Raw genomic sequence first — 18,887 nt, forward strand, 5'->3', positions numbered from 1 at the left:
TGCAGGGCACGAGCCACTATTTAAGATGAATTGGCGGAATGGGAGCCAAAGCCTGCTTAGTGAATTATATAATGTGGCAGGGTTTTTTTGGGTTTTTTTCCCCACGCAGGTTCTGCAAACAGATGACTTCCAAGCAGATTGTTTGACTAAATTGCCACAGGAGAAATTTCAAAGAATATTTGAAGCACGGTTTTCCCAACTGGTTTCAACGTTAGTATTTGCAGCTCCAGAGAAAACCATCAAGGCAAAATAAATATTCTGAATACTTGGGAATTTCATAGATATAAATGTGTGCATTTCTCTGCAATTATCTATCAGTGATCTGCAGTTTGCGTTAGAAGCAAGATTCATTCTAAAGCCTACAACGGCATTTTTCTATAACCTAACCGAGTCTTTATTAAAACAGTCCATTTAAGGATGCTAGGGTTTCCTGGAACATGGGAAAGAAGTTCTTAAGAGTTTCATCTATAGTCCATGATAGGAAACTTGAGGATACTCTCTTAATGAACTTCAGTAGAATTGATATTTTTGCTTATGTTGCTGTATGTGTCCAAGGTTTTGTTAATTAAAATCCTTTGTTTTTAAGAAGTAGTAACCTTTCCTGTAACACCCTCTTGTCTTTATTTTTCATAAGCCACAAGCACACTACACATTGTTGGACTGTTTTCTTGAAATAGGTTAATCTTGCTACAGTAAGAACAAGTCTTACAGAATAAGGATTTTTAACACTTCGAGAGATCTTAAATAATATTAAACCCTCCCTACCCAAGAAAGTAGAATTCCAAAGTAATCACAATGATGTCTACCAGTTTATTTTTCCTTGTATAACCATGAAAATACTAATTTAGTATTAGGCCATGGACACTTAATCAATCTTGTAGAGAATATGGATTTTTTACTTTCACCACTACCTAAGTGTCCAAAAGAAACAAGCATTGCTGGGATTTTGAATGGATAACTGAAAAATCTATAAGGCAACAGAGGATTACTCAGCCTCGTGAGCCCTTTCAAAGAGACCGGTGTGGCTGGTATCCGAGAATGCTCCAGGGGCTCACTGTCCCGTGTGGAGACAGAAATACAGTCATGACCGCGCGTCACGGTTAGCACAGAGGAATGAGGTACTTCTGCAGGAATATTCCAGCAGCGGTCCAGGTTGAGGGTGATGAACCTCTTTGGCTGGTGACCTGAGTTTAATTCTCCAAATGCCTGCACAACTAGGATTCTGAACAGGAGCTTTTTTCTCCTGTCAGGCCATCCTACTCCTAGATATTGGTGTAGCCCAGAGTTATCATGAAAAGGTCCCTGTTTGGGAAGGACAATCGGCAGATTACAATACAAGCACTGGATAAATGTCCTACGTTTCAACAGACTCCCGGTGCCCCCAGTGTCTCTGATGTCTGAAAAGGCAACAGGTCCTTGGAGCTCTTATTGGCCAAGGGGAGCCCCATGGGTTTTGTTCTTCAGAAAACCCAAATCATAACAACTGTATCTTCAAGAGGGTTGTACAGACATCCTAAAATACAGTTTCTTTAGGTTGGATTTAATCAGTTCAGGGTGGCCATACTGGTTTAATTAGGGCTGCTTGGCAGCTTGACTTACCAGGAAAACAAATTATTAAAGGCTTTTTAGGTAGGATGATTTTAAGGGGACTGACTGATATGTCTAGGGGTTTTTTTCTTTGTTTTTCCATCACTAGCAAACATATGGATGGATCATCACTAAATTCAAAGACCACATTTTGGGTGGTCTCAAATACAGAATACGAGTGATACTAGATATTCCTTTTGGAGAACATGGTAGGGAAGTATCTCTCAAGTAATTTTTTTATATAGTGTAGTAGAAGATACACAACTAAAATTTTCAGCAAAATTGCATTTAAAATATAAAATTATAGGGCATCATGGGAAACAACAAATACTCATTAATTTTTTTGTAACAAATTACTTTCATTGTTTTTCTCTGTGGATAATGTATAAGGTATCACCAGAGACAAATGACTTTCTGTAGCAAACATATTTCATTCCCATGTTAATGGAACAAAATGAGAAGTTTCAAAACTCCTTTCAAAAATAAGGAGATAAGGGCCCCCTCAAGAACAGCCTTAAGGTTTTGTAAGGAAGGTTGTATCCATGCATAGAGCTGGACCTTCAGAGGCCCTGAAACTAAGTGTGACCAGACCATGTGACTGGTGACTGGCAATCGGGACAGAGGTCCATCACACAATTCTGTGCTCAATTTAAAAAAAATTCAGATAAGAACCTCACACTGATTAGGATGAGTTCAACATTGATTCCACAATGTACGTCTCTTCATCCCTTCAAGCCCCAAAACAGAAAGCTGATCTCAAAAACAATTATCCCAAAGAAATCCCTGGCACAATTGCTGAGTCTCCAGAAGCCTTGAATCATCAACTGAGAAACAATATTTGGAATCCAAAGTTTTGAAAAGTGACATCAGGGTTCTTAACAGTACACTATGGAATCTGTATTTCCCAAATATACAAATTACTCCTTCCCTCTCCCCATTTCCTTTCAAGTATCTGCAAGTCTCCGTGAACATCTGTTTCACATGTCCAATAATAAGTGTCCAGGACAGACAGTCTGAATTCCAGGCATTGATGTGCAATCAGCGGCTTCTCACTTGTGCAGCTCTAGACAGCGGCTTCAGCCTCAGGATTCATTCATATGTCCAGAACAAGAAGTAGCAAATACGGTTGCCTTAGTCAGTCCGGGCTGCTATGACAAAGTGCTGTAAACTGGGTGCCTTATAAACAACAGAAATTTATTTCTTACAGCTCTGGAGGCTGGAAATCTGAGATCAAGCTACCAGAATGGCTCGGTTCTACCGAGGGTTGCACTTTCCTGGGTTGCAGGCTGCAAACTTCCGGCTATATTCTCACATAGGGGAAAGAGAGCGAGTGAGCTCTCCGTGGCCCCTTTTATGAGGGCAAAAGTCTCATTCATGAGGGCTCCAATCTCCTGATCTAATTACCTCCCAAAGGTCCCACCCCTAATACTAGCACATTGGGGATAGGATGAATTGGGGGGCACGCAAACATTCAGTCCACGGCAATGGTCTACGAAGAGGGTCTGTTACAATGCTTTCAATTATTACAACTTTATAGTAATATATTTGAAGTGTTTATGGAATCTAGTATTAACTAATTTATTGATTCTATTACACTTTATTTAATGATGGTTAATGGTTCTCTTAAGCATTATCAATAATAGAGCCAGGTAATAATAAAATAATTTAAAAGTGAAAAAATAAAACCATTACTATATAACCACTTTGGTAGTAGTCAAGAAATGTTTTTTAGTTTGTTTGTTTTCCAAATAATGGTTAGTTGTTGATTGCAGGAAGAAAGCATTGAATTCCAGGGTTTTCCTCACAATTCTTTAGAAATGACACCTTCGCAGATGTGTGGGCATGTACCTGGCTCAAATACAAGCATGAGCAGTTGGTCAAATTCCCCCAAGATTTACTTATTCTTTAAAAACATGTCTGTGCTATAAAACACATGACCTACCTTATTCAAAAGCTAGGTCTGTTCTCCTTGTAATCCCAGAAGTGGTCATTACAATGCTGTCCAAGGGAGAGCCACTGTTCATAATGCTATTAGAAATTTAAGGAAGAATTAAATACACTACAAAAAAATGCACCTTCCTCTCATTTAAAATTTAAACTTAGGAAATATGGAGTCTGTTACATGCTCTGACCATTCAGGTGATGAATTAAAAATACTTAAGGAACTCAATTATCAGAGACATATCTTAGATCTAAAGAATCCTATGAATTTATGTGAATGTCTAACTAAATATCAACTTGGTAAAATTTCCTTTTAGTGCCTCCTTATTAATTTAACACAATATAAGCAGGTGTTATTATTATAATTTTAACATAAACCAATACTTGTTATTCTAATGTTGGCTTAGTTACTAAATCTGTTTTAATATACATTAATCCAACAAAATAAAATTGAGATAATCAGACCAAAAAAGAAAACCCCATAAGCTAAAGCTACGCTTGCTTTGAGTGCCTAGCCAGAAATATGCAGGTATTTCAAACACTTCATTGAGTGCAGTGATATGAAAAAATTAATTGGCTAGCAAAAACATAAGCCTAATTTACAGTTAATATGGTCTTGGGTTATTTTCTATACTTTTCTGGTTTTAATATTTAGAATAGAAGAAGAATGGGTTGGAAAAGTTCTATGCTTCCCAAATGGGTGACATTCTGCCCCAGAAAAACTTAGTAATTTCATAAATTTTTCACTTCTAATCTTTATGTACATAAAAAATTATCCCCAGGCAGAATAAGTCATATGTTATCTGCATATATGCAATAATTTTCCAAACATATATACATGCAATTTTAATTTTAAAACACTACTAAATTAATAAAATGTTTTTCCCACATATTTTTATTAATATTTACTGAAAGAATAATTGTTATTATGTGGTGTCTTAGAAACATATTTATACTAAAAATAAGGCTTCATAGTCCAAGAAATAGCCAATCACTAGGCTAAACTCTTTCTAAAGTTCTTTTCAGCTTTGCAATTCTATTTTTCTAAAGTTAGAAAACCCTAATATTGGCTTTTTCTTCCTGTCTTCCTTCATCCCTCTCCCCTACCTCTCTTCCTTCCCTCCCTCCTTCCTTTTCTTTCTCTCCCTGTCTCTTTCTGTCCATAAAAAATAAAGGTGTTGGTTTATCATGAAGGGGTATAATCTATTCTTTAATTTCTAAATTATTCTGAAAGTAAGAGTCCTGGAAAATTTTCTAAGGTTTTCTGCCTACAATATGGATGTGTTGCAGATGCCACATAAATGGAAAATCCAAACAAAGCACAATAAAACTGAGTGACAAAATGAGTGAAAAAAAATTAAATTAAGAAACCATAAGCTATAAATGAATATTTGATGAACCAAGACTTTTTTCTATAAAAGTGCTCCATTTCACTAAAGAGGAAATTGTACCATGAAGAGGAATAACTAAAGACTTTCAAAACATGAAATATGTTTTAATGGTTTTCAAAATATTCATGTTTCTTCAAATATATGAAGTGACTAGAAAACAATGGTGGCAAAGCAGCCATACTACCAATAAACTGGGTTACGTGTCATGATATATAAATTTAGAGAGAATTTGGGGGAAAACAAAGGTATCAGGACCACAAATATCAATTTAAATATCCTTCTTAAAGATGATTGTCACTTTGTTATCTGTTCAGTCACTGTTTCTAAGAGTGAATGACCCATGTGTCAAATGCACATAACAGTACAGCAAAATGGAAATTTGGGAATAGTGAGGAACACACTGTCAGGTAACTTGTAGGTATCAATACAAAAAAGTAAATACATTCATTTCTATCTTCAAATCCTTTATTTCAAAAAATAAATAAATTGACCATGTTACATAAGGCATTGGTGTGGTAATATTTCTCTCCAAAGAGCAGACACAAAGATTCATAAAGCAGACAATTTTCAAGAGCTTTCAAGACATTTGAGGGGCAAGAAATCACAGTGAATATATTAGTTAAGTGCCTTCTCTCTTCTAATGGATAGGAGTCATTTAACCTGAGACTGAAAAACCAAGAATAATGGTTTAGATATTTTAATATTTATGAAGTTAAATACTACAACCATTACAAAAAGATATAAAGTTCTTAATACAAGACTGGAATAATCATTGCGGATTCAGGTTCATCTCCTCTGGGGCACATTAGCATGTAACTCTAATGATTTGAAAAAAACACTTATTTTTAGAATAAAATGGAGGTCCAAAGAGGGCCTCAATATTTTAATCCCCTAATCAATCCCCCACCCTTCTACATCAACCTTTCTCTAAACACCTTATTTCACGTGGCATATTCTAACATGTTGAAGGCTACTAGGACTTTGACATCTTCTCCCCGATTCTACATTTTTTTTTCCCTAAATCAACCTAATAAGTCAGGGTGCTTTATGATGATCATAAAAAAAGTAAAGACACTGAATGTCCTTCTGTATCCACCTAGATCCACAGGAAGACCTTCCTTGACCACATAATCCAAATTGATCCCTGCTTTTCCCGCCCCAATTTTGTTTCTGCAACTGCATCTATTATTCATTTAGTGGACATTTACTGAGTACATACTGCTCTTACTCTGCTAAAAGTGCATACCAGTTTACTTGTTTAATGTTGATCTTTCTCCACTAGATTGTGAATTCTGAGCTGGTTTTATTCTCTATTGCTAGGTAACTGATAATTTATCAAATAAATAAATGATAGAATGAAAGAATCTCTGAATTAGGGTCTTTAACCTTCACCTGTAGCCAGCTTTTGGAACTTCTCCCTTGTCCTTTTCTGTTCACAAGAACGGGGGTGGGGGTGGGGGTGGAGAGGGACCTCTCATAAACTGTATCCAGCTCAGGAAGGACAGTCTCGTCTTTTTCACACTTCCTCACTCCTGTGGCAATTCTGAACAACCCTCCACAACCTTATTTGCCCTTGGTGAAGGATATCAGGTTCACAAAGGAGGAGGTTTTCCAGTGTAATCCATGAAACTTGCATTTTAGAATCTTTGGTTAAACATCCCACTCTTGTTTCCCAGAACTTGTTTCACTTTAACTGTAGGCATTTTTTTGTGCGAGAGTAGTGAAAATGAATCCAAAATTCAGATGCGTATTCCTAGAAGATAATGTGAGAGAGTCTAAATTTTGTTTTTCTACCTCCACATAGTTATATCCCCCCACAAGTAACACCTCCCATGAATACCGTGAGAACACATTCCTATTTGTCTGGCAAAGCCTTCATTTGCCCAGAACAGCATCCATTCACACCTTGATATTTTCCATGTGGTTGGCTATCACTCCTACACGACGTTCATTTTTTTTTCTATTTGGTTGTTTTTTTCTAATTTATTTGTTTTTAGCAAAAGGAGAAGGGAGGTAGAAAGAGAGGGAGAAAAACATCAATGTGTGGTTGCCTCTCATACACCAGCTACTAGGGACCTGGCTGCAACACAGACATGTGCCCTGCCTGGGAATCAAACCAGCAACCCTTTGGTTCGCAGGCTGGCACTCAGTCCACTGAGCCACACCAGCCAGAGCTGAAGTTCATTTTTTTAATTGCCAGAAAAAATATGTCCTCCTTTTATTTATTTTTTAATATCACACTATTTTTTCATCAGTAGTAGTTGGGTACATTAGGTCTCTTTATGTGCAAGCATCAATCTTGCTTTAGGGCAGATACTATGTTATAAAATACCCTAATTTCTCAATGCATAACATTAGGAATTCAGTAAATGATGACTTCAATGAAAGTAAGTGGTTGTTTTAACCACTTATGTAACATCTGAGAGAAAGATAATACAATTAAAAGAAGAGAGAGGAAACAATACATCCATTGATCTTAAATGTCCTAAAATGTTCATCTTTCTATTCTTTTAAAGCCTACAATTACAATTACAGAATAAAATTTTACATTTCTGAATTCTAAAATAACCCATGTTTACTGAGGATATTATATAAAAAATAAAAATGTGTCATTTATTGTTCAAATACTTATCTGAAATTAATGCAAAAGTTATTAGGATTTAAAAATTTTTTATAATTTTTTATCAAATTACCCCAAACATTTTAAGTTATGAAACTCCTTGTTCTTTTGCTGGGCTTCGCAATTGCAATTTCTAGTGTGGTGTTGAGGTGAATCCTAAAAGAAAGAAAAAACACCTAAGTTAAGTGACCATAATGACCATACCTCCATACAAAGAAACCATAGAGATATTTTGTGGAACTCTTAGGATTCATAAAACACACTTTGAAAACCATAGCTTCAATCAATAAATAGCTATAATATCCTGAGCTAAGGGTTAAATGTTCAGAATCTACCAAAAGTAATCAAAGCTCTAATAGATGATAAAGGCTTCTGAGATTCAGAAAAAAATGGAGGAGAGGTCATTCATTTTACTTAATCACCAACAAAGGATGCAAATGTAGCACCGTTATGTGATTTTAGAGGGAAAAAATCATTCATTTTTTAACATCATGAGAATTCAAATTCCTCTCTGGATTTTAAAAATTGAAAAGGAATACCATCTAGCTAAATATGAACTATTTGTCTTTCTTGTCTCACCTTTAATGTTTTAGTTTCCAAATGCTGTTCTAGGTTGTCATAGCAACAAAAAACTATTTTCAATAAGTTTCGGTGTGAAACCTGTTTTGGAAACCTAATTTATTATAAGTGGAATACATTCCGTTGCTTGCATGTATAACAGATTTTTCAAATTTTTGATCTGACTATTATTTCTTATATGTTTTATGACATAAAAATACTCTTAAAGTTCATAGACAATAGCAGGAATCACTTCAAGATAGACGTGCCTAAAGACAATCCAAAGAGTTACATGGGATTAGGTTTTAGCTTCCCCCAGCCCTGATACCTCCAAATATCTTACATACCATCAACAAATTGCTTTCTCTGAAATACATATTTCTCATATATTCATTATTTTAATTTCTTAATTTGCTTCCACTATTAACATAAATATACTTGCAGAAAATGTAATACAAAAATTAGTAGGAAAATTTTTCATACTGCTGCCACCCAAAGCTCCTATTATAAAAGAATGCACAGGTTTTTTATGTATTCTACTGCTCAAAAGCTTTTAATTTATTCTTCATAGTTGATAGAATAAATTTTGAATTCTTTTGTCCCGAATTCAAAGCCCTCCACAATTTTACCCTCTATATATTTCTAGATGGTAGTATACTTCCTACTCTCATAAATCAGCCAGCACAACCAGCCAGGTGACCAACAATCTTTCTTTAATGTTTTCTGAACTCTGTGTGTACTTCTGCGATTTCTTTAACCTTTCCATTCTGGTCTCTCTCTCTAGACATCATACAGGCTTTCTGAAAAAAAAGCATCTCAGACCTCCCATTTCTTCCCCAAACCAGTAATAATACATGCTCATTAATCCTTGAATAAGATCTACCTTGTGGAAGTCTTCATACTATCAATTCTCACAAATTACTGCTTACAAGCATATATTTTACCTTGTAAACTAGAAGGTGACTTCATTCAGAATCAGAACTACAGCTGGTATGCCTTTTTCCAACCCAATACCAATATTGTCTATTTTATTTAATAAAAGAGCCCTGGGAATGGAAGTCATGTGACACACATACACATGGATATTTGTATCCATCATCAGACACATGGGAACATTTGGGGCGATTAAAGATGAAGGTATGTACTGTTCCCAGTCGCTTCTTTTAATTGTAGTATCTTTATCCTAGACGTTGCATAAATGGTTCAAACAACCACTTATTTCATGAGTTACCCATCAAAACAGATACACTCAGACTGTACATATAAAACTTGTAAAAGGGGTTAAGAAGCCACAACGCAATACCAGAAACAGGTGTTTCTTTTTTTTCCTGCTAAACTACCAGCCATGCCAGCTTGAAGTTTCATAACAAGCCAGGGAAAAGAAAGCATTTTGTAATCTTGGCTCCTTTATCTCCACACCTAAGGAAGTCACCTGACATCCTTCCAGAAACAAGATTACCTAAACCAGCAACCTTCTATGGAGAAGAGTCCCCATTCGCTTGGCAAACACCCACTTCCCATCCACAGGGTGACTCTGGCAGCCCTCACAGAGTAAAAGGAGAGCATTTGAATGGGGGCCCATATTTGTTTCAAAACAAAGTAGTTTATTTGTTGTCTTTAAAGTTGAAAAATAAGGTGTGATTTGCTTTCTTGCACTTACACTAATGCACACAATTAACCAAGTGCCTGGGGTATGGCAAATTTCTGTCTTTATTCCAGCATTTTAAAAAGCTCAGCTATTGATTCATTGTGTGAATAACACAATTTGGAATATCATTTTTCAATAAATTGCTGAAGAATTAAAATAGCATGAATTCTGCATGATATGTCTTTTCAAAGTTGTGGCCAGGATATAGACAGTATTTTATTGACTTAAATTTTTAAACCTTGATAGATAGATTTTAAGTCACAGTATAGAGTAATAAATTATACAGCTTTGAATATGAAATCTTTTCATTGGCACTTCAGAGGAGCAGAAAATTGAATGCATAAAATCTTACCAGAAGTAGTCTAACCATTATGAACTAAGGCCAAATTATCTTATTTTAAAAAAAGATCCAAAATTTTTGACTTGATGTTTTAGTAAAATATTAGCTGGACTATTAAAGCTAAACTCAGGTCTTCACCCTGGATAATCTTATTGGACACTCTGAGATTGATTTGATCCTTGCTCCCTTAGCATGGTGATGATGATGATGATGATGATGATGGTGATGGTGATGATAATGTCAGCTTATAGTTACTATGTGCCAGGCACTGTTTTGAAAAGTTTATATATGTTAACTCATTTCGTCCTCACAGAAACCCTATCACACTTTTATCTCTATTTTTACTTAACATTTTTAAATGATTAATATTGATTTTATTTTTTGTTGAATGTATTTTAATTAAATTTATTGGGGTGACATTGGTTAATAAAATTACGTAGGTTTCAAGCGTACAATCCTATAACATATCATCTATAAATTGTATGTTCACCACCCAAAGTCAAATCTCCTTCCATTACCATAGATTTGACCTCCTTTTCCCTTTACTACCCTCCCTCACTTCTCTGCCCCTCTGGTTACTACCATATCGTTATGTGTCTATAAGCTTTTTTTTTTGTCCTGTTTGTTCTGTTTATTGCTTTCTGTTTTATATTCCACATATGAGTGAAATCATATGGTCCTTTTCTTTTTCTGCTAACTTATTTCACTTAGTTTGATATTCTCAAAATCCATCCATATTGTTGCAAATAGCAGTATTTCATCTTTTCTTGTGGCTGAGTAGTGTGCCATTGTATCCATGTGCTACATCTTTTTTATACAATCACCCATCAAAGGACACTTCCATTGTTTCCATGTCTTGGCTACCGTGAATAATGCTGCCATGAAATAGGGGTATATATATCCTTACAAATAAGTGCTTTCAAATTTTTCAGTTATCCCTGTTTTAAAGGTAAAGAAACTGAGGCATGTGGATGCTAAACAAGTTGCTCAAGGTCACACATGGCTAAATGGTGACAGCTGTTATTTCAACCCTGGAAGTTAAGTCCAAGAATCCGTGCTTTTAACACAATACAAACCACCTCTCAAGGAATTGCCCCCCTTCAACAGTAGTGGGAAACCTGGAGCCTCCACTAGCTTCTGTCTCCCAAGACACATTTACTTTCCCGCTCCACAAACCTAACCCTTCACCTCCACACAGCAACTCACCAGCTCTGATCAAAATGAAGCCAATATTTCTCAAATATTATTGAGATGGTTTTAGGTGAAATACAGATTTTTTTAATTTTAATAATTATGTATACTTTGCTGTATATTCAAGAAATCAACAAAATTAGCACATCAAATACATGATCTTACAGATTTTCTTACTAGATCAAGGCTGACTAAAATAGTGACTAGTTTAGGTCATTTGAAAGAAAAAAAATAAGTAAATGATATGACGGGTGGTAAAAAAATGAGAACAAAAGTTTGAAGTTTGGTAAACATTACACCAAGCAGCGTTTTTCTCTGAGAGCTGAATTTCCAGGTGGACCAGCCCTAGGGTGTCTCAGCTAAGCTATGGCAGAGTTACTCCAGCTATGTCACAGTAGAGCTAGACTTCCCCACCATCTTCCTGTATAAACTACAAGCTTTGTCCTACCACAGTATCACAGGGTCACCAAGACCATCATCGTTGTTATACAACAGAAGTCCACGTGGAGTCTTATGGGACTCGCGTCTGTACTACCTTCTGAGCACCTAGTCAAGACCTTTTGTTAATGGCCAGAGGAGCAAATGGGTAAATGTGAGTATAGATGGAAAGGAATAGGGAATTGTGACACTTGGAGGCCAAAAGGGAAGACAGCTACTCCATACTAAGCAGTGACTTAATCACTGTACTGACTAGCTAGTTTAGTCTTCTGAGTAACTCTGAGACGAAGGCATCACTGTCCTTTTGTTAGAGATAAGAAAACCAGAACCCACAAAGCAAGCAGGGTGTGAGACCAGGTTTTGTGATTCTGAAGCAGGAGAACTTCTATACTTTGCAGTAGAGACTTAAGAAGGGAAGCAATACATAGAGGATGAAATGAAGCTAACTGTGACCTTGAAAAGATATATTTAAAATCCTCATTTTAATAGATTAAAAACTAAAGTAAGACACAACCATATGGCCATGTCCCTAGAGCTACAACCTACATATTCAAATGGCCAGTTCAATGCTTTTTCTAGCACATTTTTCCAAAAGGCTTGGGCATTCACTGGAAGCTATAGCCAGAGAAGATGCTTAAATTACGTCAAATGGAAGAAAGCATGACTCTGCCAAGTTTTAGAATTTGCACACACCCAATGGCCGGCAGCCATGGAAACAATTTCTGCTGAATAGGTTTTAAAATATATAGGTTACCACAGGGCACTGTCCAAGTAGTGTCATTTCATGATGTTGGAACCAAATCTACTGAGTACTTTAGTGGGCTGGCGGGGAGAGGAGCTGACAATTACTTTGTCAAAATCTTTTCTAGAAGTACTGCTATTTTATTGTAATACTAATTAGTTTTCATTTTTTGGTTTGTTTTTTTTCATTTAAAAACTTGGTCAAGTTGTTCTCAAACACAAAGTACAATAGACACATTCTCCCCAGTGAATTACAATATTACCAACTATAGGGCTGTTTTTGTCTTCATATCCTCATGGTGTCTTGCCCATGGTTGGAGCTATATAAATGTTTGTTGAGTTGAATCCACGTCATTATAAAGGCTGAAACACCTGTGCAGGAATAAATGAAGATCCTCTAAGGGTAAGTGAAAGAAAAATCATAAAGTAGAAAAGCATTCATATTTGTATAAATTTGTATTTGTGTTCTTTGATAGCAATCTTTTGAGAAAGTCATTATCATAAAAATAATTTTGGTCAATAATGACAAAAATTATGCCAAAATTATTATAATTCAATGAATAATAGTTACATATCTTACTTTCTTGATTGGTATTTTAATGCATAATGTTGTTATTAAGACGCTTACTAACCCACTTTTAACTCTAGACAGTCTTCTTCAAACGAGCTTTTTATTTTTTAAAAAATACCAGAGAGTAACTTTCTGTTATGTTAATTTCTTTGCATTTATGAGTATTTCATCCAGTTTAGCTTTAAATATTTTATAATAAATTATAAACCATAGTACATGGCATCAATGAGCATTACAGATAATGAAATCCAAGTAATCATAAGCCTAAATACTTAAAATGCTCTTTAGTTGTTATTTCCTATTCCCTTTTCTAGTAACCACATAAATGTAAAATTATTTAATTTAAAAGGTCACAATTTCACAACAAGGAGCTAATAATGTTAATTTTATAGTCTTGAAATGCATGATTGCCTCTTGAAAATAATCTTTTCAACATAATAAAAGAATAACTATCTCTGGCCTACAATTTGAGTGATTTATATTGCATGGTTCTACTTTTTCACAGCACCTTCTTCTACAAGGAATTTTCTAGCAAAGCAAATTTTGTGTGCAACCAGAACTGTGAAGACCCTAATGAGAATATTATCCAAAGAAACAAAGGAGGATATTTTAATGGTAATAGTTTCCTCTTCGGGTAACTCCAGACACTTTCCCCCATGAATTCTACAACTACATTTTATTTGGCTACAGCCACTTAGTCATTTAAGGCTGATTGTATTTTGTTCACAAATATTTACTCTCCCCTCAAACCTTTGATGGGAAATATAAAATCCCCCACTTTGCTGATTTTGATTTTGGCCACAAGACTTACTTTCACCAACAGAACATGAGAGAACAGGACATATAGGTAGCATTCAAGCAAAAGTATAAAATACTCATGGGTATTTTGTCTTGTTTTGCACTTTTGATGTCTCCACAAAGAAAGTTACACAGGTGGCAGTTGCTCCCTCAGCCTGGGTCACAGGACAACAGATGTGTGGCATCAACCCAATCCTCAGCAATAGTCTAGAGAAAAGACGCCATAACCAATCCACAGGACCATTTGTGGGGGTTAATTATGTTTTGCTGTAAGTTACTGGCATGCTTCCATATGCTGTTTTGGAACACTGGTACAGTAAAAGTAAACTAATACAGAAATAGATACTAGGACCAAGTAGTACCTAAAGGAAAACCTAAAATTTATGACATTGGCTTTGGGGTCAGATGTGGGTAACAATGAAACCAGGCATTTTTGGAGATTATCCTGTCTTATTCCACCATTGAATGTTGGTGGGGGAAGACGGGCAGATGATATAGAGATTATTATAAGATTTTGAACTTCAACTCTGATGCCATAAAAACCTAAAACTTTGGAGAGAGGAAGAAGTCTTCATTGGTGTAGGGTAAATATATTTTGTGGGTGTAAGAAAGGAAAGTTAATATTTGTTATTCAAAGAACAAATTATGAGTAGATTGTATAATTATACCACAGATATTCATTCTCCCCACCCCACCAGCGAAGAAGTACGTATTTCCACCCTAATGATATTTGGCTTGATTATGTGGTTTGCCTTGACCAAAGGAATATGATGGGATGTCACACACAACCTATTCTGAAAGAGGTTTTAAACATGCCTGTGTGTTTTAGTTTGGCCTCTTACCTAATTAATTCTGCCATGATAAGAACCACTCTAGATAGCTAGTGTTCATTCACTTTGCATCTCAGAGTGGCAGATACATTTAAAATACCTAAATGCACCCAAAGCCCATAGCAGAGATAGCTCAGCCATCTTGAAGACCTGTAAGTAAAGAATAAATGGTTTTTAATGTAAGCTATTGAAGTATCAGGGTTGCTTATTATGCAACGCTCATAGAAAATCTTACTAACATACAATTCCATAATAATATGTGTCAAATCATCAGTCTATACTCAAGAGAAAGCAAGCGTTATATATCATCTGATTTCACCTGGAGATTTGTAGAGAAATCATTTGAGCTCCACAAGGTCAACCTTGCTATTTCCCCAAGTATATTTTATAGACACTTAATCTGAAGGGATTTGTCTTTATATGGTAAATTAGGAAGGTGTGGCTAAAAACTGTGCTTTAGTCTCTATTTGGTGAGCTAAAACACAATACAACAAAACCTTTGTGACTGCATCTAGTGGTGGCCTCATTATTTAATTACCCTATATATGTTTATCTCATTATATCACTGTATTTAGTTGAAATAAAGCATCTTCTGTTTTACAGCAATCCTAAATCTCATTGACAAATCTACAGAAAAAAAATCTTTGCCTATCAACCAATTTGAACAAAAGAAATGTCAGGGTAGCTATTAGGGATTTAGAATTTAAGAGTCCTCACTGTTCACGAAATTAACAAGAAAATTCGATTGGCTCATAAGAACATTTTCACGCCAGAGTGGACTCTAGGGAACTGCAAACACAGCTGGGATTCTTGGATTATGTTTGTGACAACCCCCCAAGGAACTGCCAGCCAGATGCCCGCAGTAAAGCCAGCATTCCTTGTGCAGCACAGACATGAAACTAACGATGAATCCATGATGCAGCCATTGAGATAAAACCATCTGTTGGTTTATTCATCCACCATGTTGTTATTATAGATATGCATTAAGAAAAAAAAATATGGCATGGAAAGCAATCTACATGTGGAGGTTTGGGGTAGGTAGACACACCCTAATGACTACACAGACCCATAAATTTGAAATTGTCTATCAGAGTACTGTCTTATGCTGCTCCACTCACATATTATGTATATGACCTCAGCCACTTGAAAAATTAAACTATTTTCAGTTAGGAAGCCATCAGATTAAGTTGTCATTATAATGACATGTTGATATGGGATGTAAGAAGGCTTGAGGAAAGTCAATCAAATTAATGAGGATAGTTTTTTAAAATTGCGAACAAATGTCACTACCATACATAATACTTAAGTTTGTTTCTTTTGAATGAAAAGATGCAAAACTGAAAAATTTGAGTGGTCCAACCATAGCCAGCTTATTATTCTGAATGGTTATATAATAGCAATACTCATAATAGTAACTTCAGCGCAAAAGTTGTGGTGTTCTAGAAAGTTGGAGCTTGGAAAAATATCATCCACTTTTATCACAAAGCAATATTTTCATTCAGACGCTACCACTCACTATCTTTTGCTTTGCAGACATATCTACCCAGCAAAGCATGATGGAGACTTGTAACTTTTCCAGTTAATCTATACCATAAGCAAGTGACTAACAACATTTTATGGGTCATTAAAATTTAGAAAATGTTTTTATACAAGTTCATATTTGATCTATTAGAAGACAATGGACACTATCATTTGTGTTTAACCATGAGACACATGAGATGTGGAGAGAAACGCGTCCTCCTATCCCAACAATAGCTAATCACTAGAAGAGTCTAGATTGGAACCTGTATCTTCTAACCCAAATCAAATTCACTTGCTACGAGATTAAGAGATTATTTTATTTACTAGTTAAATTACTATGTTTTCCCTCTTCCTATGAGTATTACATTGACAGGACAAAAGTTAAATACCCATGACATACAATAAATATGTTGTAAATTTTTAAACAAGTCTTTAAAAATGTAATCAGACTCAGCAAATCTTGACAATTTTCATGTTAAAAATCTTGATTCTTATAGCAATTTATTTATTTTGACACATCGCAATAAAAAAATTCTCTATTATTTAAGTCAATTATTTTCCTTAAAATTTGGTTGACAGGAAGATGCATAGAAATTAAAATAGCTAACCTAAGAATTTTTCAGAATCTTTCAATATAAAAGAATTGAACTTTTCTTCTGGGATGGTAACCATAACTTATTTTTGTATCTTTCGCTCTGTCTCTGTCTCTCTCTCTCTCTCTCTCAAAAAAAATACAAAAGTTTTATTATTTTAAAATAAACCTTATATAAGTACTTGAAATGTATGAATTCATATATTTGTTTAATTATAAATGACAGAAAACATAAGAAACTCCAGAGGATTATAATAGTTTCCAAAATTGAGGTAATTTTTTCTCTAGCAATTGGTATTCTCTTTGTAAATCTCTAACACTGGCCTTATTTTACTTTTATGGTCCTTACCATTTAAGAATTATTCTAACAGGGCTCACAGATATACATTCTTTCCAACCTTCTTATATTATTATATTAATATATACAAATAAGTATATATATTTCAATATTTTAAACAACAGAAGTTTGTTTTATGGTTATAGAATCTTATGGGGGTAAAGTGGACCGTATGGATCTTCTAAGTATCCCGTCTGGCCTTAGTGGGATAATGGAGAGAGAAATGGAAGACACACACCTACCTAATTGCCTCAGTCTGTGAGCCCTAACTGCAGAGGAAGCTGAGAAATCAAGTGGTATGCATAGGTACTTGGTGAGCCCTAGCTGCCTAACACAAGCAGCTTACCCTTTAGAAGTTACAGATGTTCCCGTTACTGTTCCTTGTTCTGGAGAACTGATCTTTTCACTCTGGTCCTTCAACTGTGAGTCTCAAATTTCTTTGACCACTTCTCTGGGATACCCCCAAGTCCTTATACAAATTATATTCCTAGTGGGGAATGCTGTGAAGTTCCAGTGTGTGCATGACCCTCTTAAAAATACTTTAATATAACTTAATTTAATTTTGTAACGCAAGAAAAAAATTCCCTATGATTCTCTCCTGGTTCCAAGATAGCACTTTAGAGATGTTGGAGATAGAATGGTCTAGAAAATCTACTGATTGAGCTGTTCTAACCAAAGGCTTTCGTTATAATTTTATGTGACTTTTACTGGTCACCACTCTGCAATTTCTAAGCATTTTCTCCTACTTATATGGTTATATACCTTCTAATCATTGAATCTTTATTTTTTTAATATTTTTCTATTTAATTCCCTTTCAAATAAAATATTAGCTTTATATCACTAATATAAAACTTAACTGACAGTGAGTCTCTTCACATCCCTGTATTTAAGGGGTTCTTATAAGTTTTATTTACTTAATTTCATTCAAAATGCGTTATTTAACTCTGTTTCCAAAGTTAAGTAACATTAAACATTAAAAATATCTTTGTTAGTTGCTTAAATGGATTTTAATAATAATTTCACCCAAATGAAAATACAGCTCCATCCTCCCCATGTAGAAAGACCAATTTAGTTGAGATTTCATGTGACGCTTGAGAGTATATATAAAGATAGTGAGTTATCAGATACATGCTGCTTCAGAATTTTTCTCTTTCAGATGGCTCCCAAGGTGTGTTATTAAGCTCTGTTTTAATTTTGATCCAGAGGATTCCTGGTAAACTAGTCTTCGATAATAGTAAAGGGCTCCAAGGCTCCGAAACCATGCAAATCCTTAGGTATGACTTTAGGAAGAAATCTAAACCAGGTGGCAAACTCAAGAATTAAATTGGCCTCTGAAATATGGATGACTTGGGGCCTGACAAATTGAATGTATTAAAACATATACTACACTACATGCACGCACACACATGCTTACGTTCATAACTCAAACCCCCTTACGGCAAAAGAGGCTGTAGTAGCCCAATGTAACCTGGAAGTCAGGGAACTGAACTAAATTTGAGCATGGCTATCAAATGAAAGGATTCAAAATATCTCAAGACCATGCCACTGTATATATCTCTGTTCTCTGCTTGATCTCGCCGTTAGACATTTCTCTCTACATGTAACAAATACTTGCAACCCTGATTATTCCTGAAATCTTGCCGGCCAAGATAAATTGCGCCGTATCCTAAGGGGAGTTGGTTGGTAAAAGGATTAGCCCCGCCCACAGTGAGCATGATTCTTAAGGAATGATAGGAGTTTCCCAATGAAGGTAACTCTAAGAAAAAACTTTCTCCACATGGGT

The sequence above is a fragment of the Pteronotus mesoamericanus genome, unplaced genomic scaffold (assembly GCF_021234165.1).
Source record: "Pteronotus mesoamericanus isolate MK-2021 breed Mesoamerican mustached bat unplaced genomic scaffold, CSHL_Meso_final contig_116, whole genome shotgun sequence".
NCBI lineage: Eukaryota > Metazoa > Chordata > Mammalia > Chiroptera > Mormoopidae > Pteronotus > Pteronotus mesoamericanus.